Source organism: Topomyia yanbarensis, chromosome 2, assembly GCF_030247195.1.
Source record: "Topomyia yanbarensis strain Yona2022 chromosome 2, ASM3024719v1, whole genome shotgun sequence".
Classification (NCBI taxonomy): Eukaryota; Metazoa; Arthropoda; class Insecta; order Diptera; family Culicidae; genus Topomyia; species Topomyia yanbarensis.
This window is the reverse complement of record NC_080671.1, coordinates 432,636,183-432,663,978: the sequence shown is the minus strand read 5'-3', so window position 1 is coordinate 432,663,978 and position 27,796 is coordinate 432,636,183. Positions and strand designations below refer to the sequence as shown.

At 37.8% G+C, this 27,796-nt stretch overlaps 1 protein-coding gene across 4 annotated transcripts in view; it reads left to right on the top strand.

The window, feature by feature from the left end:
* The window catches only part of LOC131685485 (serine-rich adhesin for platelets), a 248,995-nt gene that overhangs the window by 25,036 nt on the left and 196,163 nt on the right, over positions 1-27,796 (top strand). The window contains exon 1 of one of the 4 annotated variants that reach the window (XM_058969224.1): positions 21,077-21,255. The exons of the other annotated variants lie outside the window; for them this stretch is intronic. The gene's annotated coding sequence lies outside the window, so the exon portion shown is untranslated. Of the gene's footprint in view, positions 1-21,076; positions 21,256-27,796 lie in introns of those variants that run through there. 4 annotated transcript variants of the gene reach the window in all.

Here is a 27,796-nt window from a genome sequence, read left to right as displayed (position 1 = left end):
AGATATCACTCTGAGGCACATCACGCGGTAGGTGCTCTCCAGTTTCTGTAGGTAACTGGTTACCCTCAGTGCTCTTGACCAGGACGGGCCGCCGTACCTGAGGATAGATACGGCAACGCCTGCCAGTAGCCTACGTCTACTGGCGCACACCTTTGAGCTGTTGGACATCATCCTCGATAGTGCCGCAACAGCAGTCGACGCTCTCTTGCATGTATAGTCGACATTGCTGCTGAAGGTCAGCTTGTCGTCTATAATGACTCCGAGAGACTTCAGACTTCGCTGTGAAGTGATCGCGACTTCTCCCACATGGATAACTGCATGTTGTGCCGACTTGCGGTTGTTGACGATAACTACCTCCGTCTTATGATGAGCGAGCTCCAGGCCTCTCGCGCTCATCCATTCCTCCACCGTGCTGATCGCGTGTTCTGCGGTTAGTTCTACCTCAGGAATTGACTCCCCGTAGACCTCCAAGGTTACGTCGTCAGCAAAGCCGACGATCTTGACTCCAGGAGGGAACTTCAGTCTCAGAACCCCGTCATACATGAGGTTCCATAGCACCGGACCTACAATCGAGCCCTGCGGAATTCCGGCGGTAATCGGAACCCTTTTCTGACCGGCATCGGTCTCGTATAGCAGTACGCGGTTCTGGAAGTAACTTTCCAAGATCCGGTACAGACCCACCGGTAGGCTAAGCCGGTGTAACGAGAGCGCGATGGCATCCCAGCTTGCGCTGTTGAATGCGTTCTTCACGTCAAGTGTCACTAACGCACAGCATCGAATACCTCGCCTTTTTCGTTGGATCGCTACCTCGGCAGTCTTTATCACTGAGTTGAGAGCGTCCACCGTGGACTTACCCTTCTGAAAGCCAAACTGGTTGCTTGACAGGCCGTCCGTACCTTCCGCGCACGGGGTTAGCCTGTTGAGGATGATCCTCTCAAGCAATTTGTCAGTCGTGTCGATCAGACAGATTGGTCTGTACGCCGATGGGTCACCTGGCGGCTTCCCGGGCTTCGGCAACAGCACCAATTTCTGCCTTTTCCATCTATCGGGGAAGCGGCACTCGTCAAGGCATCTCTGCATAGCTATTTTTTCCTTTCTCATATAGAAAGGTTATGCAATCACTCTAAAAATCGTCAATCATACCGGCCCGGAGGGAGTATGCGGTGAGGGGTTGCTACTTTAAAATTAAAACTAGTTTAAAATTTCTTAACAAGTTAAAAATTTTCGACAGGACCCGGACCTCCCGGATCTTTCTCTATGCGATGTTTCAGTATCGACACATAGTATCTCAAGATCGTGGCTGTCGATCCATTGTATGTATGTGCAAATCGTACTGAACATGTAATATTCATTTCCACCATTGTATTGAATATTGCACCACTAGGTGGATTAAAACAGGTTTTTATTTTGGGAATGCGTCGAGTTGAGACGAAAACGTAATATGATTAATAACGAGGATAACACTTTCCGAATGTAGAGAGAAATTTATGAAAAATGACGATTTCCATTCGACTCTAGCAGGTCCTGATCGATTTTGATGAGCATTTGATTTTTGTTGTATGACCAATTATATGTATAGGTCAAATGTTCAAAAACAGTAATTTAAGGTCAAGATAGCATCATTTTGAAACCGCCAATTCCGGAGGTTTAGCATCTTCGATGAATTTTACAAACGTTAAACAGCGCATCATTTGATAAAATAATTTTGACGGTATATCGTCCAAGAAGTATTTATGGTGAATTTTCTCAGGTTAATATTCATGAATCATGACTACAATAAAGTCTGAACAAATTCGCTAAAGACACGAGCTCTGTGACTATTTTCTGAAAAAATAATTCTGCATAATTTTAAAACTTCAAAAATTACGGTTTCGGAATTATGCCGTTTGGACAGTAAGATCGATTTTCACCAAACCCCCACCAAACCGAATTTCTGGCTACGCCGCTGACTTCAATTAAGTAGAAACAGAGTCGTTCTACACTCGTTCACAAGAAACTTCTTCGAATGCTGAATATCTATTATAATACATTGAAACCCCGATTTTATCAGCCAAATATGAACATATATTTGATGGGCTCTAGCAGACGAACAAGACTGAATTCGAGTAAATCCTTTCTTGAGCATGTTTTCCTTATCATGAAGATGGAAATATGCTAAAATAAAAAGTTCATAATAATCAGAAATAGTTATCAGACTACATCAAGGGACGGGAAGAATATTTTAACAGCTTCAGTTTATTATAAAGAAAAAAAATTGCCCGATTTAGTCAATGTCCCCATTTTGTCAGCCTAAAATACACCATGAGACTGATAAAAATGGGTCTTTATTGTATGTATTATTCACTGTGTTTCACATTAATAAGTACATTTCATTTTTGGGGATTTTTTATTGCATCGAACTACAACAATTTTTAGGCAATTTTCAAGGGGTTATTTTATAGACTTCTTCCAAAATTTGGCGAACCCTTGTCCAATTCGTATACCAATTAATTGGTATACTTAAGGGTTTATATGTTGCAAAAGAAAAGGCGCTCTTAAGTAGATTTCTATTAATTGATTCTTTTTTTCTTTCTTTGGTCCCTGATTTCGGGTCAGCTCTCTCTTTTTTTCCATAAAGAACAGAAAGAATATTGACATAAAAATTCAACCAGTCGCAACGTTTTAGTCGCTTTCCGTGATTGCCTAGTGATGTTTGTTCGCTGTATCGTCGCGTCGTTTTCAAACTTGCATTGGCATTGAATGGTACACATAGAATGCGACTAAAATGCTGCTGCTGGTTGCACCCTCACGTTCGTCGTGTGAACTTAACCTAAGTGCGAAAATTGGAAGCCAACATGGATGGATCTCCATATGATTGATTGACTAATGTGTGATTTAGCAGCATTAGTTCTATTGCTACTGTGTGTACATTTCTAAATATCCACAAAGTTAGTAATACACAAGAGTATTTATTTTGCTGGGTAACTCGCATTTCAGTAAACCCGACGTTTCACCACTGTTTGCATTGTTTATTGCACGATTATTAAAAATTAAACGGCACACCCTTCTCACATAAAAATTAATTTAATTTAAGTGTTAATAGAAAGGTTAGTCCCAAGTAGCATTTTAAGTTTTATAGCACGCTACAAGTACAATTTAAGTTTTAAGCAACTCTTCAAGAGTGCCTCGCCTGTGCTAATTGCCCCAAGGAACAAATGCAATTTGCGAATGCGATTTAAAGGCAATTTCAATACTTAGACAAATTTTCTAACGGCTGAAATGGACTTGGTTGTTTTTCGCGTTTTTCTAACATGGCGGTTCATGTTTAGCCTAAGCTTAAAATTGTTTTTTAAACAATTGGTGTATTCTCAATTGTACTTTGTTTGTCTGGTGCACTTCATTTAGCTCACGAATGTGGGAAATTGTGGAAAAGTGTGAAAGTATAGTGGAACAAGATCTCTGACCTAAAGTCCTAATGAAAGTCAGATTAGGTGTGCAGTACCAATTTCACCATTGATTCTTCCTATAGTTTGGTGATGATTACCTAGTATACTGATAAGTTTATGTGAGTAGACAATGAATCCGAAAATAAGTATTTTCATATTAGGCAATTAAGGGCGATTAGATGGTGCGTTCCGTGGGCGATTCAAAGGCGGGTAGGGCGCCACAAAAATGACGGCGGCAAATCGCCCAAATGTTTACATTTGAAATAGCCCCCTAGTTGCCAGCAATTTGCTGGCAAATTGGAGGGCAATTAGCGCATCCGAGTTGGCAAATAGCCCCTCGTTAGCCAGCTATTTGCCTATTTTTGGCTGGGTTAGGTTGGACTGACTGACAAATGTCAAAAACTCTCCAAAGAAGACGTTAGTAGAGTAAAAGATTGATAGATTGTCAAAGTAAATTTGACATGAGATTTTGGCATTCAGATGCTTTCTAGTTGGACAATGGTCCAGCTAGTGGAGGTCCAACTAAAAAGCGGTCCAGTTAAATAGTGTCCAACTAGCGAATCACGACTGTATTAAGAGTTTTCTTTCTTTTTGAAGGTAATCTTCGAGTTCGATCGATCATGTATAGAATTCGGTAAAAAGTAATTAAGTTCTTTACAGACACAGTAAACCTCACTTTTCTGACGCTTGTACTGTTTACATGGACTTAGAAAAATTTGTGGACGACTAGATTCGCTCGAAGCAAATCATAAAGAATGTTTCTAAATCCATGCAAACAGCACAAGCGAACTGTCAAAAATGAACACACAGTTCATTTGTGACGTCACCGTGAAGTATTCAATTGAATACTTTACGGTGACGTCACAAATGAACTGAGTGTTCATTTTTGACAGTTTGTACTGTTTACATGGACTTAGAAAAATTCTTTACGATTTGCTTCGAGCGAATCTAGTCGTCCACAAATTTTTCTAAGTCCATGTAAACAGTACAAGCGAACTGTCAAGAAAAGTGAGGTTAACTGTTTCAGTAAAAACCTAATACCAAAAACGAGATATTTAAATTATCGTTTTTTTATAGAGCGCACTATACTACCCTTGAGACGCTTGTTGATTTGAGATCAGTACTTTGGCGTCATTCCTTCAATCTATTTTATTAGTGCTTGATATCATAGTAAAGTTTGAATATTGATGAGACAAATTACTAGAAAAATCTGAACATTGGTCAAACTTGAGTATTCAAGGCATTAGCAAACACGAAACTAGAGATATGCGTTTTAAACTAATTGAAACATATCAAAAACAATTAATTTAGTACTTCTATGTCAGCACACTTTCCGAACCTGCCTTCGTTAGTGTATGTAAAGTTTCGGATTCGAATGCGTTGGAGGTTATTTGTCCGGATGGTTAGTTGTGTTTGGTGTGCCACATGCAACGAATTTCGCACACAACCAACCAGCCAGTGTATGTGGCAACCCGTGAGTTACCGTTAGGATTTGTTTACAATAAGAAGGACAAAAAAGAAAACAACACCGCAAGTAAGCGACAACTCACCTACAGTATTTCTACATGTTCCTACACAACCCGAGGCGGCAGCGAACGCACGACCACACGCTTGCATTTCGTTTTCATTTGCGCTTCTCCTTAACGGCACATGTGGCGGTGAGTGACTACGACGTACGACGAAAAACTGCATTCGCATAATCGCGCGGTTGCTATGGTAACCTTGGTTTCATCGTGAAATGTATCGATATTTTCGCCCTCACCCGGGAACTCACCAACTGGTGGAATGCGCGTGAAAACCCAACCGCATGACGATGTTGGTATTCGCTCACGTGAGTTTCGAGTTGTTTGGTTGGGTGGAATGCGCGGCGGTACTACGACGGGCGACTACTACGATTACTGATTACTGCTAGTAATGTTGTGTTGAAGTGGGATTTTCTGTTGTCGCATTTCAGTGATGTGCTTTTCACATTTCACACATACCGACGCGCCGGCGACGGCAGCGGCGGCTCGGAGTAGCGATGAATCGATCACGCTGCATCGGCCTTAGATTTGGCAGTGAGTAGGTTATTATTAGAACCGTTCCGTAGCGTGATTGGTCGTACACAAGTGACAAACAATTGTCACGAAAATCATGCACCGTCTGGCAGGGATCATCACTCATAGTGTACCGTGTGTACAGCCCACATTCGTTCGGTTTCGCCTAGAGATTGACACCTAACCTGACAAACTTGCGGCAACCAGCGGTAGACCTCATTCTCTGCCGTGATGTGACCGTCATCGCGAAAAAGTTGTGACAGAGACAAACAATTGTTTATTTCCTGTTATCTAGTTGTTTTCTTTTTTTTGGTTAACTGCGTCGATAGTTCGTGTTGGCTTTGTCCGCCCCAACATGGCTGATGGCAGCTTCGTCGCAAAGGCGTGTATTTTTGACGCAATTCGAAGTTGCCTGCGAAGTGACGCAGAGTTGTCAGACTCGTGAGATGTTAGAATTGAAGTCGGATGGTGCCAGGGGACGAAATGTGGTTCAGCAGTTCATTGAGTTACAAGATGTATGGACGTGTGACCACGCTATTTTTGTTGCCTAAGCTCCTGCGGTATTGCCCGGTTGTTATGCGGTAAGAGGGTGAGCATTGTTTGAAAAAATATGTCGCCGGCCTCGGAAGCTAACTGCTGTGATTTGTTAGTCATTTGCTAGATGGATTGGGAACGACGAAATGATCACTACGATTCTTTTTACGAACAACCAAATGTAGTAATATTTGTTTGTATATTGTAGAGCAACACATTTTCTCAAATGACGTTTCCTAATGTCGTTTTGAAAATAAAACAACGCCTACTCGCCAAACGGTTCGATAGTCCGAAACAAAGCCGCGTGCTATTCGAAATGTACTCCAGGGGCGTCTGGACGCCATTTTTAAACACAAAAGTAGAAGAACATGTTCGAATGACGTATAACGCGGACACGTTTTTTGCTTCTCTCCAATGTTATTGTTATACTAGCGTTCAGCAGTCTAATTGTGGCCGCATATGCATGTGCGTTTGCAAAAAAGATCTGGCGTTTGTTGCATAGCAAAAAAAAACAACACAGTAAAATCGAAGGTAAGTGTTGAGTTATGCCACATCATTTTCACTGCTAGGCAGTAATGAGATGGCAGTAAATATTCCGAGCGATACCTATAATATCTTCGCTAGTTCTAATCATTGGTGACCGGTCGGTTCGGGGCTCCGTTCGGTAGTACGGTGTAGTGGTCGTGACCTGTATTGAGTCTTGACGAAACTGGTTGTATCGGCGTTGAGTCGGTGAGGTTATGTAAATTCTCATTGTTGTGAATGTAAAACGCCTGATCAGCTTTTGCACACTTTTAGAATTCTGTCGCATTGGAACGAAAAGGTCTTGAATCCTATCATGAAAGTCTGATCCTTTCATAATAGGACTTTCATGCATTTCCCAAAAACTGAAGCTAAAAATGGCCTACTATTTTTTATTATGTCAGACATTCTCAAGGACAATACAGTGTACGGCGAAGTTCTCTTTCTCTTTGTTTACCCATTAGCAGGTTGACTGATGATTCGAAATACAGTTTTGATGTCGAACCTATCTCATTGCTTGAGTTTGGCGTCCATCTTTCCATCGGACGCCAATGTCTTTAGGTGTGAATTTTCTATTTAGATGAACCAGATAACCAACAGTTTGTGTGCATGCTGTTTGTGTACAGGCGTGTGGCACAGTCGTCGAGAAAAACGTCGTATGTTTTAGTAATGTGGCCCACAGCACGGATGATAGCGCGTATTCAGAAACACAGCATATGCGAGGGGATGACCGGCTGACGATGCCTCATGTGTGTCGTTCGCGTCATTGCGCTCCACTGTCGTCACCACAACGCCGCCGCCTGCCTCGCGTGCGAGTACTGAAGCGGACTGAATTTATATGGTATTTACCAGCCAACGGCCTGTGTATAGTAATACCCTGAGTGCATATAAGGAGAGTGACGACACTGTCAAAATTGGAACAATTATTATTTGTCAGTGTCATTCCAAACGAGTCAAATTCATGTATTTTGACAGGTCGTTTGTTCGTTTGGAATATCACTGACGGATAATCATGACAGTTGTCTTCACTCTCCTTACATACACTCTGGTAATACCTAGTCAATAAACTGGACGAGGTTGGGAATCTTTATTTAATCTATTCGTACCGGTGTGCTCGTTGTGTTTTGAAAATAAGTTGTGATAATGGATTCCGATTTATTGTTTTTACGGAAGCTATTGAGGAATGGTGGTGTATACCCAGGACAATTTGGTTAATTTGGCAATGTCATGTTTTTCGGTTATTTTATATAGGGAGTCTACCTAGATTAGGTAATTGTTGTCAGTAGCAACTACGGGTTGTTTTCATTTTCGTACATCGCGAAAATCTAAACTACTTACACTTCGAGTTCGTGAAATCGTCAAGGTGGCCACACTTACTGCCATCAAAGGTAAAAGAAGTGTTCGAGGAACGTTTGACGACAGTCAGGAAATCTGGATCGTATTTGAGTTCCGGCTTATAGGGGGATTTTATATGCGACCGGACGGTTCAGTCTATAGTTCCGGAACCATATAAGCGATCTGTACTAAATTTTATAGATGTCTATGGGGAAAATAAACCTTTCATTTGGGATTAAATTTCTGGAAATCGGATAATGTGAGTTTGTTAATTTCAATAGTTGGCCACTTTTCCGGGGCATTTCCGGAACCGTCTATGATGGTGAAAGTGGTCAAGCCATCTCCGAGTAACCGATGTGACTTTTATTCTGAATTTGGAATTACTTCCGACAGAGCAGTCAAAGAGCCTTTGAATGGCTTTTAGTGACCTAGTACTATAAATCCAAGCAGTTGTGTTAACATTTTCAGGGTTGTTACATACGTTTTACATACGTTTTTTTTATTTTGATTGTAGAGGTTTTCACCTTGAGATCATTCGCCTGTTTCGGGTTAGCTAAATCTCTTTTGGAAAACTCTAACCCTATGTGCGGGGTTGGGAATAGAACCCAAGTGAGCTGCGTACAAGGCAATCAATTTACCAACTACGCTATGGCTGTCCCCGTTCTGCGTTTTCTTTTCATTTGGATTGAACTATAAAACTCTGCATATTTAAAATCGGTTCACTGTTTTTGACCGGTGAAGTGGTCCTAGTGGTCGGTTATAGAAGCTTTTGACAGCAATCCGTTCACAAAGTTTTTATCTTGAAATCCTGTGCAAATTTTTTTGACAAGGTTGGCGTTTTCGCGAATTGCCACGCGATGTAAAAAAGGAGCAAATTAATTCTGTCCAAAAGTAATGAAATCACGATAGGGTCGGGTACATGGATCGCACGGGAATTAAAAAAAGCAAAATACCACAGTTCTGAAACATTTCAAGGAACATTGTTTCCCGGAAGGTGTAATCAAGACGTCGGACGTTGCTGTGTTGAACAAACCGTGTGCTGCACAGTTCAAAATAGGCGCATTCGGAGTTTCGGAGCCTGATCATAAAGCAAAACAGTACGGCAAAAATGCGGCCCGGAAAGCTGTATGTGCTGACCAAATCAACGGATGCATACTAGGGTGACAATAAAACGACCATTTTTGAAATCACTAATCTACACCCCCTAGCGTTGTTCCAAATCATGAAAAAATGACACTGTCCAAATTTGAGCGAAATCGGTTAACTCTAACCCATCCCCCAAAAAGCTTAAAGTTTGTATGGGATTTTTGGCCAAAATGTATGGGGAAACACTCGCAGTTCACAAAATCGCCACTAGAGGTCGCTGTAGACTTCCGATCACTGACGTAGGAAGGAGTTAAGCTTTTGAAGATATGCTGAATAAGTTTGTCGAAGACTGCAAGACAATCCAACCAACCGTTAAAGAGTTATTAACGTTTAAAGTTGGATACTGCTGCTTAACATTCGCAAAGGGCGTACTCCGCTTATCTCATGTATGTGAACCACGAGTGAATCATATATCTCTGAAACGATAAGAGATAGAAAGTTATGATGTTCCACAAAGTTGTAGAGGAATAAAAGGACTTTTTGGTTTCACTAGAAAGTTTCAGGATTTCTCCGCAAGGTGGCGGTAGTGAGCCAAGCAATTTAAAGGGAATACTCCTATCTGTACAACGGTAAGAGATGGAGCATTTGGATGTTCTACAAAGTTGTAGAGAAGCAAAAAATATTTTCTTTTCTCATTTGAAAAATGCAGAATTCTACCACATGGTGGCGCCAGTGATAAAAATTAATTCAAGGTAATACTCCTATCCATACAATGGTAAGAGCTAGTGCAATCTGATGTTCTGCGAAGTTATACAGTATTTCAAAGGCTTTCGTGTCTCGTTATTAAAATTGGAATAACGACGCATATATACTGTGTGTATGAAGCTTAAGGGGTTACATACTTTTTTATTTTTCAAAAAATTGAATTTTTTATTACTTTATCTGAAAGTACAACTCCTTGAGAATATTTTTCCAAATTTTATAGAGATCCGAGAAATAGATCGAAAGTTATAGCGCTTCCAAGCGTGCTTCGTCTACCAAGCGCAGTGGTAATTTCAAACTCGATTATCTCGAAATACCGATTTAAAAAAAATGGTTTTCCCGTGATCACGATTCCTGAAATACCACTCAACCGATTGTCTTTATTTTTTTTTTAAATTGATCGTAATTAATTTTTCTCATACCTTTACAATTCCTTTTTTATGTTTGTTTTGTAGATGAGAATTTTTTAATAAAATTTTAAAAGCCTAAAACAGCGATGTATTAGGAAAAAAAATTCACGAATGCAGGAAAAATGTTGAAATGTAGTCTCCGGTTATTCAACTAGGTCGACTAATAGAAATCGACTAAAATTACAATTATTTTGTTCAAGATGTGTGGTTCGGTGCACGAAATTAGCGGTAACCAATCACGAACTGGTTTTAGTTGGGTGTTGTAAAATCCGTTTTTTCGGCTCGGTGCATGAAGTTAGCAGTAAAGAATCACGAACTGGTTACGGGCGGGTGTTTAAAATCCAGTTTTTCGTCGTGCATGCTACTCTCTAACTATCAGAAATGAAAATAATTTCCTCTGCTAGTAGTAGGTAACGACACAAATTGATTAATCCACCAGCCGTGTACAGTTCACAAATATTTTTTTCCCGGTATTGTACAGCCCTTGGAGAACCCTGTACGCTCTAAACAGCTCTACACAAAAAATTGAAATAAAACTGTAGCGGACCTACATTTAAAATTTCTCATCATTTCAGTGTCCGGTTGGTGCATCATATTGAAGGCTCTGACCGAGATGAGCTGAAACTTTTCCCCATTTCCAAGTAGTTTTTTTCGAAAGATTTTTCAAAACAGGTTTTCGTTATTAATGCATGTCATACATACCTCAAAATTTTATACAACATTGTTGAACTTATTTTCGACAAATTCCGAAAATTGATTAATTCCATGCAGTATGATATGAAAAGATATGAGCGTTCCAAACCTTACACGACTTTCATCCCGAAATTTTGAAAAGGGCCCGTATATTGAATGATAAGTCGTTAGCCACGACAAAAACCGAACAGCACTTCATAGTGTAATGGGTTCCGCCGCGGTACAATTTTCGAAAAAGTACACTTTTATTGGCTTACTTTGGGGTCCTAGAAATAATGTCACTGTTGAGTTACTTAGTACTTTGGAATGGACATGGCTCCAGAATGTAAATTTAGCAGGAATTTTATCTTTTTGCTAAAATTAAATGATTTAGCCTTACAATATGTTTAGCAAAGTTGTTGTACTTTACAAGCCCTTCATTTTGCTTTAAACAGAAGCTAGGGTGGTTCTAACTTTAGCAATATTTAAAATGAAACTTTTGAACGGTTCGAAATAGAGCTTGACTATTATCGATGAAGTTGTAGAACAACACATTTTAGCCAAATTTGCTGAAAACACGCAAGCTCTAGCTTTTATACTTTCCATTGCCCAACAAATCCAAATGTAAGCTATAAGGTGTTCCTTAAAAACGGTTTTATTTCTATAAAAAGTTTTCATTTTACACTAAAGTACCCTATGGACAGGGGTACAAGATTATTTTAAGGTGCATAATTTTCTTTAAAACTCCAACTACCAAAAATTTGTCGTTTGAAAGGTATGAGAACTTTTTTATAAAAAAAATTTAACTTTTTCATATAGCATTATCTTCGATTAGGACACTTAACATTAAATACCGTTGTTGTCATATGATATAGCATGCTTTGTAGTATAGATCGGAAAAAATGGCAAATACAATATTTTTTACGTCTTGCAATATTTACTCATAAAAGAGTTTATTTTTAGTAAAAAGTATATATAACTTTCGAACGAGAGATGCTAGAGGTTCGGTACATTGAGACAAAATGCTCTCCTTCAAAATATCTAAAAGTTTTTCTTACCTGATCTTTATGAAAAATTAAAACTGCAAAAGTTATATAAAGAAAACCATTTGTTAAGAAACATCCTATTTTTTGGTAAATTTCTTGTAAAATGGAAAATACACGACGTGGAGTTCCAGTGTCTTCGACCAAGTTTTTTAAAATTTTATTTTCTACGAAGCTCTATCTCGAACCATTTAAAAGTTAATTTCAAGATTTAAAAAAAAATAGAACCACCCACATTAAAACGCTAGGTTCTATTATTCAAAAGATATAACAACTTATAATATCAAAAATAGAATTTTTGTAATCAACTTTATGAACTTTTAGAAAATAACGCATTCGTTATTTTTTGCTCAATTATAACTCTAGTAATGACCTTAGTTTTACTTTAAAAAGAATTATTATTTGTTTGCCCCAATGAGTGATATTGTTATTGTTGTTTTCATAACTCATCAGCAAAAATAGTTAGATATAATAGTTGCCATGAAACAGATATAAATAGTTGCCACGAAACAAGTTATTTTCCTTAAAACAATCTTAAAGTTGTCTGCAGACAACTTCACTTTTAAATCAATACCGCAAAAGTTATTTGACTAAAACAGTTTTTCTGATAAACACTAAGAAACACCCTAACCTTCAATTTTTAAATAAAAGTATAAGTTGTTAAATGAAAAGTATGATAGGTAGAGCTCACATGTCTTCAGCAAACTTTTCCAAGATTTGTCGCTCTACAACTTCGTTGAAGGTTTTTTGGCTCTAGCTGGAATAATTAAAAAGTTATTTTTTTGATCTTGGTACAATTACCCTATCTGTTTTTTTAAGAAAAAGAAGAAACCCACAAACTACGAAAACTTCTCCAAAGACTTATTAAGGCTAAGTTGTTTAGATTTAGAAAAATCTCAAAATTCTTGCTAAATTTACATTCTGGACCACTGTGGAATGGTAATCCTTATTTCTATGACCTCACATGGACTACAATTCCAAAGTATTGATTTGAATTGTTCAGTTTGGAAGTTTTGTGTGGTATCAGATACGACGAAAAATTGACCATCGGGTCTTCAAATGGGCGTAGTATCCTTTGCCTACTACCAAAATATCAGTCCTGTTCTCGTATAACCAATATCATTTGAATTGGGTTCGCAGCACATGGCACGCCTTGAGGCGACCAACGAGAACCGACGACAACAACATACACTATATTCCTCCGGCGATAGCGAGCAACATGCGCGATGAACCGCATAAAATACCCAGCCGTCGAGACGATCCACCCATTCTGGAAGATCTGCAAAAGCAAAATTCAAATATCTGGTGATGTGGTGATCTGGTGGGCAGTTAGCCCAATTGGCATGCACGCTTTGCTTATTTGCAAAAAAAGAGGATGCTGAATATAATAGAAGCACAGCGCGAATTGGATTGTAACCTACTTAGGTATTTATCCCAGGCTGACAATATTCTAGCACAATATAGTACTTAAGCCCTGTAGTCCGCGTAAGAAAACAGAATATATTTCGAGCAGCCTATTTCTAAGTTATAAGTGAGGCCAGATTTCATGAAAAAGTCACTAATTGGCATTCGAATGACCCTAGTAGCTCTCACCTATCACCAAATTATCAGCCCTGTAATCGTGCAACCAATGCCAGTCTAACTGGATTCACAGCGCATTGTGTACGCTTCTTCTGCGAGAGGTAATACACGAGCACTGACGCGCGGCACTATACACGACATCTCTGAGACAAGAGCGCTCTTAAAGTTAGTCAACAGTTAGTTAAAAAAATTAAAAATGCTATATAAATGAATGCAACAGGAGAAATATAAATGGGGTTACGAAGAAATTTAAGAATACAGGTTTTATCATAGCATGATAGTCTTAAGAAAACTTTGTAACATGTTATGTATAATAAAAGAATCTCTGCACAAGAAATAGGAGAAAAAATTCGAAAAAAATAGAAAACGTTCAAAAGGTATATTAAAAGATATTCATACTATATGCTGTTTGCACCACTAAGCGGCCTAAATTCTATTTTTACAACGAGACACGAAAGCCTTTGAAATACTATATAGCTTCGCAGAACATCAGATTGCACTATCTCTTGCCATTGTATGGATAGGAGTATTACCTTGAATTAATTTTAATCACTGGCGCCACCATGCGATAGAATTCTGCATTATTCAAATCAGAAAAGAAAATATTTTTTGCTTCTCTACAACTTTGTAGAACATTCAAATGCTCCATCTCTTACCGTTATACAGATAGGAGTATTCCCTTTAAATTGTTTGGCTCACTACCGCCACCTTGCGGAGAAATCCTGAAACTTTCCAGTGAAACCAAAAAGTCCATTTATTCCTCTACAACTTTGTGGAACATCATAGCTTTCTATCTCTCATCGTTTCAGAGATATGTGAGTTTTTCCTAACTTTGTCCCACCTTCACTCGTGGTTCACATACATGAGATAAGCGGAGTACGCCCTTTGCGAATGTTAAGCAGCAGTATCCAACTTTAAACGTTAATAACTCTTTAACGGTTGGTTGGATTGTCTTGCAGTCTTTGACAAACTTGTTCAGCATATCTTCAAAAGCTTAACTCCTTCCTACGTCAGTGATCGGAAGTCTACAGCGACCTCTAGTGGCGATTTTGTGAACTGCGAGTGTTTCCCCATACATTTTGGCCAAAAATCCCATACAAACTTTAAGCTCTTTGGGGGAGGGGTTAGGGTTAACCGATTTCGCTCAAATTTGGACAGTGTCATTTTTTCATGATTTGGAACGACTCTAGGGGGTGTAGGCTGCGAAATTTTTTTTTCATATAAATCATTGTCACCATAATGCATACTTATGGACAATGAAACGTGTATCTACTTGCATTTCAAATAGCCTCCGGAACAGAAGTTTTATATTGCCAGGGATCCCTGAGATGTTCCCAAGAAATATAAATTTGTTTTTGCGTATAGTATTTACGGTAAATTGTTGATCTGGCAGGGAATCTGCAACTGTAGCCGAAAGACTTTGATTTTCATGGCAAACAATCAGAGTTTAAAATTAAAGTTCGTTTTCATAACAAGCAGTCTAAGGCACATCTTTTTCATAGTAGGCATATCGTCCATATCTTTGTTTACGAAAGTGAAAATTTCAAACCCTGAAACGAACAATGAAGGCTAGATTCTTGGAAATGTGGCACTTTCAAATACAATAATATAATTTTCTATGGATGAAGTAAAGGTTATAATTTATTTTTTTAACATTTTAACGACATTCAATTAGCTAGAGATTACTGGGTAGGGAAAGTTATGAAAATTAGAGCCATAGTACTCAAGTGAGAGCAAGGATGTGAAGTAAACAGATCGGAAAACTAGAAGTGGCAGGGTCATTAGAACAGGCTTAATATCGTACGTGCTTAATCTTTGTCTTCTGTTAATGAGGGTCGAGCTTAGGCAGTATAACTACGGATCACCCGAGTTCACTAACATGTGTCCTGGTAATAATAGACGTGTCCATCTTTACCGTGACAACCGACTCGTGTACTTTACCTTATTTGCATCCAAAAGAAAAAATGACCTCTCCCAAAGAAGTTTATACTCCATAACTCTACCCAGTTATGTTTAACCGGAAAATGAGCCGGAATGCTGGCTGGTTCTAATTCGTATTCCGGCTCCAGTGACACAACTTGAATCGGTTGTGTAAGAGTATGAATTAGAACCAGCCGGCTCATTTCCGACTGATCTTTACTGGGTATATTTAAAGACTTTTTTTACAGAACGACTTTGCAAAAAAATACTACCGCAGAAAAATCAAGTTTTCGCGAGAAACACAATTTTGATTACCCAATTGTCGCTTTGGCTAATTTGTGCTCCATACGAGACGCTTTTCTTAGATAGAGATCGTGGATGGGAAGTATATATACTTTGTATGCTTCTGTATGTTTTGTATGTGATGATATCCCAAACAATGGAAGACGAAAGCAATATATAAATATTTAAAAATTCAATTCTGCTGTAACGTCTCTTATGTACACTTCGAGTGTACTGAAAACTTGTGATGAAATTACTCGAATTATTTTTTGATATTCATTGCTTATGACATGATGAATCCCATTTAATAAGAACTCAATTCATCTATTTATTGCGCCACGAAAAATTCCCGAAATATGCCTCTTTTTTCGCGCTCCACAGTGCACAGTGGCTCAAAATAGTGTTTTGAGGTACTTAATTCATTGGAGTCAAAACGGTTCTTGTTGGCGATTTCACATATTCTACAATGTTTGTGTATGTAAAAAGCGCCATCTTTTGGCAATTTTACTTTTGAAAAAAGTTGATCATAGTAGGCTTCGAAAATATTTGTGTGAACCTTCCGGCAGACGCGCTAGTACACAGAGTGCGCGCCACTCAGTAAAACAAGCGAAAGCGTCTTTGAACACTAGCGCCTACTCGTTCAGTGAGCCATACGTGAGTCTTCAAACGGCCAGACATAAAGCTTACGACAGGGTACAACTTCTGAACGGGTGACTATGGACAAACGGTTTAACTTCGTTTTGTAGGTGGAACTTATTTCTATTAGAATAATTGATAGTATAATTACAATTTTTGCCGATAGTAAAGTTACACGGGTTCGAAAACAGGCTAAAATAAAATCAAAATCAGCCATAAGTCTTTACACAGCATTCACAGCTATTTAGTATCTTCGAAAAAGTTGTGTGTTTTGTAATGATGAAAAATACTTTCGAACATTGTTAACGCGAAAAATCATTAACAAAAATGTTATAAGCAAAAATAAGGATTGAAGGAGCTCATCATAGAAAAATTCTCATAACTCAATTACTGTGAGTGACAGAGACAACATGTCTTCTACAAAATTAATAAAAAATACTCTCCTCTACAACTTTGTCGAAGACTGCTAAGCGCTATCTCTTTCGGTTCAAAAGTTAAATTTTCTATAGCCTACTATGATCAACTTTTTTCAAAAGTAAAATTGCCAAAAGATGGCGCTTTTTACATACACAAACATTGTAGCATATGTGAAATCGATAACACGAACAGTTTTGACTCCAATTGACACAATTAAGTACCTCAAAACGCTATTTTGAGCCACTGTGCAGTGGTGTAACTCCTTAATGTACAAGCCATTTATCTCCATGCGATGTTTTTTTCACCAAATTAATTTATGATTTATGTTATTAGTATGCCTTGAACACGGTGCTCCATTTCACGACAGAAGTGCGCGCTTTCATTTAGTATATCGGGTAATTTTGCACGCAGTATTTCAATTCCTGGAGACAACAGCCGCCCACCAAAATCAGTTCCTTCCTACTCAGGGAACGGAGGCAGAACACATTATAGGCACCAGCCACTAGCAGTATTCCGAATCAATTAGGATCTACAACCAACGCGCACAAGAATAGCAGCAGCACCGGCATCGAAATGGCGCTCAAGGACGCCATTCATGCGAATGCGATTCACTCAATTATTGCGAATTTCATTCTCATGATTCTAGACCAGAGTTAAAAATAATCGAAGTTCTTTTTTGATGCCTGAAAATGAACCTGACGCGACTCGCGGTGAATAGAAAAAATATTCATTCACATATCCAGCCTTATTCATTCAGTTGAATATCGTACAATATATTCATTTCAGTAATTATCTAGGAAAATGTTTTCAAATGCCGGTAAAGCATATGAAACAACAATCATCATCGCTTACATTGTGCCAGGGCCTACTTTGATGCGTTTAATTCGTTGCTGCACGGTCGCTTCGTGTAATAATCGAAGACGAATGAAAATCTATATGGATGAATGGGCGGTTTGTTCGTTTGACGTTTTCAGCTGCGTCACTGAATATTGAAAATGAATGCGGCTGAATATGATCAATTTTCATTCAATGAATTTGAATATTTTTAACTCTGTTCTAGACTCCGAAAATTCGTGCGAGTGTGGACTCACAGCCTAAATGAAAATGTATTGAGGAGAATGGCATATGAATGAACTTATGCTGTGAGTTTGTTTATACTCTCTCTCCCGAAGCTCTCACTCCCTCGAGCTGAACTGATTTCGGCTCTCGTGTTCAATCTGTGCTATGGTTCTTTCAAGTATTGCCTTCCGATAAATCTAGCACCTGAATCCATTCGGCAGATGAGTTCATTTCGCATTCAGGCGAATGAAAATTATACAACCTTGCTGTCACTAAGTTGGTGTCGGATTCTGATGAGAAGTCTGTCGAAATGCAAATTCCATAACTAATTCATTCATAGGCTTTGTGGTGTCAATCCGCAATAATGGTTTTAAACAATTTTCTCCTTAGTGCAGAAAAAATAGTTTTTGCCTAAATTTTTCTCCACTAAGTAGATATATACCATGTTGTTTTATATCTCGATGCGCTACATTCATGTAGCCTTAATATTTCCAACAAAATTGTTTAAAATGACATTATCAATAACTTTGCTGAAGCCGCCAAGTCTCTTACTATTTTTGAAAAGTTATTTCTCCATAATTACCTCTATGAGAATTAATTACTAAAATGTTTATATCAAAGTATGCGCTGTTTTATATTGGAAAACTTCTCGAAGTTGTCAAACCTTCAAAGTTGAGGATTTTTAAATTATGTGATCTTGAACGTTGATTTTTTTTTCGAACATTTATCCAACTTTAAAAGATCGCATTCTTTAACCTCATTGACATATTATACAAAAAAAATAATCAATACAGGTATGAAAACTGTTCCATGTTAATTCTCCTTGTTTGTAGTCTGGGACAACATGTCTTAGACTACTTTGGTTTCTGAATTTTCAATAATTTATCAAACTCATGTTAAATCCCAACCAAATTTCTGTCAACGCCACTGTGTCGGACTAACATTCCGACCGGCGCCGGCATTAATCAACAAACAACTTGGGATTATGAGGAGGAGGATTATTTGTCACTCCCTTGCATTATCATCTATTGATTCTCTGTGCAATTTCAGCTAGTCCTGATCATTAACGGAGTAACAACTAGGGGTGGTCGCACAAGCTTAGGCTTTTGAGCATTTTGTTTATCTTAAAGATGAAAAATATGCCAATAGTAATATATCATTTTGTGCTAAATAATCAGGAAGGGTTATGATGCTATGTCTAGGGACTAAAGAGGAATATTTCATCAGCTTCGGTTCATTAAAAAAAGAACAAAACAATGTCCCCATTTAGTCAGTCTAAAATACTCCAAGAGGGTTATGAAAAAAGACCTTTACAGTATCTCAATCCAATTAAAGCTTTTTTTTTATTTCGATTATAGAGGTTTTAACCTTAAGGCCTCTTCTGGTTAGAAACATCTCTAACCCTATGTGCGGGGTCGGGAGAACCCAAGTGCACTGCGTACAAGGCAATCGATTTGCCAACTACGCTACGCCCACCCCCAATTAAAGCTATCTCTACCTTAAGATCGCTTCTTATTTCTTTCTTCATCTCTTTTAGCTAATTTATTTTTACTAACTTTCGCATAGCTCACTCTCATAAAAATTTCTTTAATCGCTTCTCACTTCTCATTTTAAACTTCTCAACTCTTGCTTTTCGTTTCTCACTGCTGATCCTCAAACTCTACCTTACGACTCATCTCTGACTTTTCATTTATCCCCTCCTTACAAGAGCTGTAATGCATCGGTCACGTTACCAGAGCTTGACGAGAACCAAAATCTCATAGTTTCCAGAAATCTATCCGGTAATAACGGGGATAAACCGAGAAATCAGTAGAATGTCGCAGTATAGTTGTTACTTGACTCCGTTTTTCCAATCCACACTGGAGTGCAAATTTGAAACGATACCAAACCCATATACGGCAAATGTAATGATTGCCGTGCCTTAGAGACCCTGAGAAAATTTGAGCGTAGAATCGTAACCCTCTTAAATAAAAACTTATCTCAAAAACTCAACGTAGGGGTTAGGCATTTTATACATAGAATGTGTAGGCAAAGTTTGAAATAAATTGGTTAAATAGTTTGTGAATAGCGGCTAACACCATAAATCGAGGGTTTCCATAGACGTTCTACAAAAAGCTTCGTCACCGAGTCGCTTGTCGATAATTTTGCATAGAAAAATTAAAGGATGTTATGAAATGATACATTACAGTGCACAAAAGTTTTGATGAATTGGCTGCACCCAAATTTCGAATTTTCAATTTTTTTTATTTTTTCACGCTGAAACACTAATCTTCTCCTCCTCCTCCTTTACTAAAACAACTAACTGGTACCAAGTGATGTCTCGGTAGTAAACGCAGAAGTTCATGTTTACTGATGAGGCATTTGAACCAAAACCGTCTTTCGGGATGAGACCCAAACGCCTTGTACTATTCAAAAATTGCGGGAACAGTTTATAAGTACTGAATTTTCGACCAAAAATCGATGTGTTGCTCATGGTGGAACGTGCCAATTGACCCAATTCATACTGATTCCTAGTTCCAAACAACCTTAAGAGCTGCTCTAGCAGCCTCGGGCTTGCAGAAAAAAATTGATTTAGGTAATGACTATTGGAATATTCTATTATCACTATATAAACTATACTCTAAAATTGAATATTTTCTAATATATCCACAATTTTGACTCTAAATTAATTTTTTCTGGCGGAAGCAAGTGGTACATAATTGAACCACAATGGCCGATAGTAATTCGAACAGCATTTTATCAATTCCTCCGAGACAGACGCCGTTTTTTGTTCGTATACATTATGTGCGAAAGAAACGCTCGATGACGAGTTTGTTGTTAAATTATACAACATAGGGTAGACGAGCCCTTATTCATCTCATTAGTGAGGTTGTCACACTATTTCGCTGATTACTCGGCTTACAGTGATTGGATTACGCTTATATATGTATTAACATCTTTGCTTCGTTCCTAAGAAACAGTTCCATAAAAGATCTAGTTTGGAAAATATAAAATATTCGCGTTTGAGTGAAGTGAAAAGTTGAATACGACGAATCCTTTTTCATCCTACCATATGAGCTAATGCGTTGAACAGAGATAGCTGACACTGCTCTAACTAATGTGTTCAAATGGGTGAGATGAATAGAGGTGCTAAGATGAATTAGGGCACAGTAACCCTATTCCGTTTCATTTCTCGCGAAGCTCAGCGACCGTGATTCTCTTATAGGTACCAAGTGAGTAGTACCGGCAAACGCGCGCCGGCAAACCAACCATTTTCAGTGTGTTTGGGATGAACGGACGCGTTTAGCTCGACTATAGTCATCGGACTCCGGCTATTGTGTGTGTGTTGTGTTCGGCGTTCAGCGATTATCCAATTATCAATTTATTTTGTTGGTGAGAAACTTCCCTGCCACAGATTAGACTAAACTGTGTAACTATCAGATTACAACTTTACTACCACTTTCATAGTGAGACGTGTTCTAATACCCCCCGCGAGTGTTAGTGTTTTGTTAGTAGGTAAGTACGTACCGCCACCGGATCTGGTTACTACGGCAAGGTAAGTTGGCACGTGGTTTTAACACAATACCTTCCACGAAGCAAGAAATTCACTGCCATTGGAGTGAAGCACTTAAACATGAACCAATAATAGACTTAGAGGAGGCCTCATCGATGTTCGGAATGGCCTTCGAACTCTTGGCCGATGTCGATGGGGCTAGGATGGGATGGGGGGAAACAAACGTACCACACAACAGCAGCGCGGTGCACCGCTAGCCAGCGTTGTCGATTGATGGCCGCGGAATGCTCACACTCTCGCGTGAAGCGAGTACTAACAACAACAGTTAAAAATTGATAGTCATGTAAATGCAGTGTTTGTTGTGTGTACGTATCTAGTATTGTGTCGGTTGGTCGGGGGAAGAATTATTAGATTGCGGGAAGACTTACCATCATGTCACAACGCAGTTTTGATGTGAACTGGGTTTAATTTTTCAATATACTGGCCTGGTTTAAAAATTTGTATTGAACGAAATAATGTATATTTGCAGTATTTTGTTGAAATTATATACAGAAGTAATGCAAAAAATTTCGAATAGTTTTTGAAAAGTTAGGTTTTGGTAATATAGGGAAAAGCAGTAGATCATACAACTTAACCATCCTTGATTCGAACGAAACTTTGCAATTGTGTTCGATTTATAAATCTCCATGGGAATTAGACCACAATAGGAACAGCTCCACTGGATCTGGATATTAACTAGAGCCAGTCAAAATTCCGTTTTATTTTGCGGCTGTACTTACTCGAACCATTTGGATTCAAGAGCAATTTTTCCAAACCGGCATGCATAACATCTAAAAAAAATTGTTCGAGAATTGTATTTTGTACAACAAAACCGTTAGAAAATGAGTTGCATGAATTAAATTCTTCTTCGGAAAAAATGTACTAAAAAAAAGTTGTGGCATTTTTCAAAACATCATTATTTTATTTTTAAAGAGATCGAAGTAAGCTACGCTAGCAGGCGCACGGAAAAATATTCGGTGCGTAATTTTTGTGTCAATGTTGCTTCTCAGATAATTGTATTATGGCATATTCGTTTTTGACAGTGCACTACACCGGTGTAGTCGGTGATACACTCATTCAAACTTGGGTGTAATCAGTCTATCTCTTTCTTTGCACTACACCGGTGTAGCACCAAGAAAAAACGAAAACGCCATTAGAAACGGTAGAATTTGCTCGCGATTTTTTATTCGAAAGGGTCCGAACTTACAATGCTGTGTGCTGTCCTGATAAATACAGTTTACTTTGAATAATCCGTGGCGAAGTGTTTCCGGTGAACTTTTTGTGTCTCAACTGGAGTTACCGGAAGCGACCTGAATGATAAGGGAGTATTTCCATTTTTCACTTATCGACAATTGTCTTTAGTCGTACTTCTGTTAGGAGTCCTTCTCCAAGACAACTTCATCCTACTCCCATTGTTATCATGTGAATGTTATCATGTGTTATCAGCATCAGAAGCGTAGAGTTGTTTGGTAGTATTGCGAATCTTTTCTTAAATCCAATTTGTAAGTTTTCAACCATACGTCACCGGGCCGCGCTTTTATGATCGGTACATTAAACTGCAGCACTACGATGTAAGATGTGTTCCTCCCCCCCGTAGCCAAAACCAAAAAGATAGGATGCCGTGGTGAAGTTATTAAAAAAATAGAGCATGGCTTCATAATTTGTATGGACACGTTTTTTGACGTAGAACTATATCTTTGTTTTGGATATGAGGGTGTACCTTGCAAATTCTACAAAAATGGTATGTAACGAAAATTTGTCCAATTTTAAACGCATATAATTCAGCAATCTCACGATAATTTTTTTGCACATATCGCCTCGAAATACCTCTAAGAATAGATTTCAATAGATAAACCCAAAGATTTTTGATATCATGGTATTAAACATTTAAATAATGCACAACCTAGTCAAAATATCGCACATTTACACACAGAAGATAGCGCTTCCCGGCACGACAGATTTGTGTACCTAGCGCGCTGCACTTCTATGAATGACGTCATCATCGACTATTTAAAGAACGGATTTGGTCGGACAAGCTCAGTTACCTGTTGAACGGCAGGCGGAGCAGATCACTGCGCTGTGTGTTTTCACAGCCAGTGTAGCTGAGTTAGAAGTCCGTTACACTGGCTGTGAAGGTACGCTACCCAGTACCGTCCAACACGTGACTGCTATTTCTTATCCGTTCAAACACTATGCTTTCTTTTGTGTTGTGCTCGTTTCCAGCACACTTTTATGTACAATCTCAAACACAATTTTTCGTACACAAAATCGTCTGTACGTTCGAGCACCATTTGCAAACACGGTTAACATAGTGTCGTGGTACTAGTTGTCTCTCTCGCTCTACCCATCATCATCATCAGCGTTGATTCATTTTGCTTTGTGCGCTTGGGTTCAATGTTCGAGGCGAATGTGTAGGTAGGTAAATCTAATTCATCAGCAGGGTTACCATATTCACAGATTTTTTTGTAATGTCACAGATTTTTTGCACAATTTTTGATTACAGGTTCTTTTGTACAGATGGCAGATTTTTGGCATTTTGATGAAAATTTCCCAGACTTTTCGATAATTTATCATAGATTTTTTTCCTGTTTCAGTTATCACAGATGGTAAAAAAATATTTTTGACCGAAACACAGGTTTCAATGTGGTATCCCTGTTTGTTAGCGGTTGCATGCGTAACCTGTATGATAGCAATCTGTGCTTTCGTTGCGCAAAGACGAAATTTTTTTGCAACAAATTTACGCGGATCGATGGAAAGCACAACAAAAGTTTATTATATTTTCGTTCGATCAATTCATTGATTCATTTCCACTTGACGTGATTCATTTCCACTCATCCTATCCTATTTTGATTCTGTTAATAGGTACATACCACAAAGCCTATTTATGAATGAATACACTGCCACCAAAAAAACCGTAACAAAAACTCATTTAAGTCCATATATAAAATTGTTTTCGATTCTTGTATATTTATAGTTTTGATATATGATTAAGACCACAGCATTCACTACATTTGTATGCGCACTTTAGAGAAGTTACAATAACGGCAGAATATAACTAGAAAGTTTGGTCTATACATGAAATGGTATTATATTGTCTAAAATTGGATTTTTCTTCACCGGTCCGGGTTTTTACCACACACAATCGAAAAGTTTTTACAATTTTTAAAAGCTGATCTTGTGCTATAAAGATTTAGTTCCAGATATTATTTCGGTCACGGTTCTCTGTCTTCTTTCTTCAGATCTTCTCAAATAAGTTTAGTTGGATTTGATCATCTACTACTACAAATCAAATGACCTGATAACCATGAAGGTTTGGTTCAATATGTAAAATTCGATGTTGATTGGTTGTGCTTAAACTATACCCTATAACACCAAAAAGAAAACTATTTCTGCTATCCTTGTGATCAACTTGTAAACTCTCTAAGATGTAAAAATTTCGCAAAGTATGTAATGATAGCAAAAATGAAATCAATGTTTGATGATTGAAATAAATACTCGAACTGAGATCGAAAAAAGATTTTAATTTTTTGCTGAAATTCGTTTCATCCCAAGGTGATGATGAAGATCCTGACGGTTTTATTCATTTATCAACCCTTTAAATTGAATAGTTTTAAGTTTCTTTAGGTTTGTTTTGACTACATGCAATTAGCTAGAGATTAGTAAGTAGGGAAAGTATCAAAAAATTTAGCCATGGTATTCAAATGCGACCAAGCATCGTAAACATTAGATCGGAAAACTAGAAGTGGTTGGCTTGAAATCATACAGATTAATCTTTTGTCTTCTGCTGGTAGAAGTTAGGGTTTGGCATAGTCACAGCGAATTATTGGTAGGGTGATGAGCCTATTTGCACCATGGTTCTATTATCACCCTACCCATTTGAAGCCGTTGGTTAGAGCAGTGTCTGCCATCTTTGTTCAACGCATTGAGTCAAATGGTAGCGCAACAATAGGGGCACTCGATTCGAGTTTTCATTGTGCTCAAACACGAGAATTTTACTGTTTTCAACGCATTTGTGTTATTACATTGGTTCTTAACAACGAAGCAAAGCGGTTCATGTCAATTTTTACGCATTTCATTGATTGTAAGGCAAGAAATTACCGAATTAGTGAGGCACCTTGCTTAGTATATTAAAAAAAGGCTCATCACCCTATATGTCTCATTGCCAACAGAAATCAATTTTATAATTTTCTCTGGCTTAACTTTTTATTTAAATTTGATGATTCAATATTTTTTTGTTCTATTCATTATATTTTCTTCGAAAATGTAACTGATTTATTTATTTGTTATGCTTTAATAATTTTATTAATGGAAACGGGCATAGTGTAGTTGGTAAATCGCTTGCCTTGTTCGCAGCTCACCTGGGTTCGAATCCCAATCCCGCACACAGGGTTAGAAACATTTTAAAGAGATTCTTCTGCTACGAAGAGGTGAATGACCTTAAGGTTAAAATAATTTTTTCTACAATTTATCTCTTTAATAAAAAAAAGTTTTATTAATTTTATTTTGCTTGATCAAATTTAACACATATTCAACTTTATTAGTTTTATCCATTTAATCTGATTTGTATTTTATTTTTATTAATTTTATTCATTGTATTCGTTTTTTAGATTATTCATTTTATATGCGCTATTAAATTGGGGCCTTTCAAATGTCTATATATTTTATACAATCGAAAAATTAAAAATAAAACAAAGATAATAGCATATTTTTCATGAAAATCGTAGAAACAAATGTTTCAAAGAAATTCTCGCTCTTTTGTGTTGATGGTGCTTTATTATTGCTCATTGCTTGTTTATTGAGCGAAACTGGGAATAATTTGGTGGAATTCAGCTCGTTTAGGACGATATGTGTTCCATTGCCGTCGATCCATTGTCACACGTCCTTGCTAAAATGGCAACTGGTTAGATCTCGCGAAAACATATCTACACCATCATGAGATTGAACGAAAGGTAGAATCTGTTAATCCTGGTGGTCCATTTTGAGCACTACCAAATTTGTAGCCTTATCCGTCACGAAATTTTCTTGCAACAGAAACAGATCCCTTGCCAAACTATAATTCTTTTTCGTGTAAGCAATCTTGATCCTTTTAATAAGTTTGCCACGAAAAAGATCTGTTTAAAATCGACTTTTGCATAGCATCGTCAAGAAAAAAACACATCCAAAAACAATTTTGACCAATCTCTATTGTTTAAGACTTCGGTTGGGATGTTTATTTTCTCGGTAGCATATTTTAGATTTTTAGCCAACACTAGTATTCAGGGGGAGGGGGTGTGTATTCTGTTTTTAGACCAAATCATTGTTTGAGATATTGAGATCTCTAACCTTGATTTCAAACCTCCCTAGATTCCAAACAACCTAAGGTCGTGCAGAAATTGATTATCTGGCTAATCAATTTCTACACGACCTTAGGTTGTTTGGAAAATACAGTTGATGATAATCGGGTTCACTCCGAAAACCTCCACTTTGCGAAGAGCAAGTTTCCTTCTACTATTTTATCACTCGACTCAAAGATCTCTTAAAATAGTCCAGTATTTTCTTCTCACTCGCGAATGAACGAAACAATTTCATTGCATGCAAGCAAGGGAAAACACCATATCCAAGAAAGCTTTCTTCATCTATGAAGCATTCTGCTTGCAAAGAAAATGAAGCAAAGCAACCTGGCGTAGCGAACGCACACGAGCCGAATCTGCAGCAGCAATACAATACTGCCTTCCCAATGTGCCGGTCTTGGTGTACAGTTTTGGAGTAAAAGCACTGTCGCATTCAAACAGCTGGCTTCATATTATGGTATAGACATAGTGTTGTTGTTCGTCTCTGTCTCGTTTTTTGAACGCCTTAGTAGATTTTTATAAGGATATTGCCATTGCCCTCGCAGGGACTGCGATTGATATACAAACATGTAATATTATTATAGACTATGATTCTAAATGTAATTTCAAATTAAAATGCTCTTATCGAAAATTTCTTCACCAAGAACTATCAATAATCAAATGTTTTTCAATATAAACGTGGAATTAAATGTTTTTGAATTATTTGCATCGTGGAGAAGCTATCAACAATGAAGTAGTTTTCCTAACAACAAATTGAAACTTATTTCTAACATTCGTATGCATTATCAGACAAAAGACAATATTCTTATAAAATGTGATTCGAAATATTGACTTTTAAATTATGTTCTCCTCACAAATTTTTCGATTTTCTCCATTGAGAGCAATATATTTTGAACATATTGTTATTATTCGTACAAAGATTTTCAATTGTGCATGTTTTTTAGATTTTTTAAAATAAATTTTCTAAAAATTGATCGATAATTTCACAACAATGTAGAAAGCAACCTCAAGTCATGGAATTTGCGTTTCGACTTCGTGTCGGATTCTGATGAGACGAAGTCGAAACACAAATTCCATAAACAAATTTAGTGATAGGTTTTGTGCCCTTACCGGGCACATGTGATTCTATATAATGTTCTCCTTAGTAGAGAGTTAATAGTTGTTTCTCATATTTAGAAAAATAATTAAAATTAACAAATTGAATAACGTGAAAA